Here is a 270-nt window from a genome sequence, read left to right as displayed (position 1 = left end):
TAAATTATGTAGGGTAGAACTAGGTTAAAGATCACGGGTACCCACAAAAGAACTTGTATTTCTGAACTTAGAATTTGTATTTCACAAATTTTTTATCTAGTTAAATAATGTAGCTATTACTTTGTGAAGTCCCTTTAAATTTTAAAAAGGCGTATTCTTAAAAGGGTAGTTTCTATATTAATCATACAATTAATATGAACCTTTATCCCGACTTTGCTTTTCTTACCAATGCCTGTCATTACGTATTCACCATGAAGGGTTCACATCAAA

The sequence above is a fragment of the Ctenocephalides felis genome, unplaced genomic scaffold (genome assembly GCF_003426905.1).
Source record: "Ctenocephalides felis isolate EL2017-DRISC unplaced genomic scaffold, ASM342690v1 CF-g0.4_SCAFFOLD_01886, whole genome shotgun sequence".
NCBI lineage: Eukaryota > Metazoa > Arthropoda > Insecta > Siphonaptera > Pulicidae > Ctenocephalides > Ctenocephalides felis.
Note: the sequence above shows the minus strand (reverse complement) of the source record.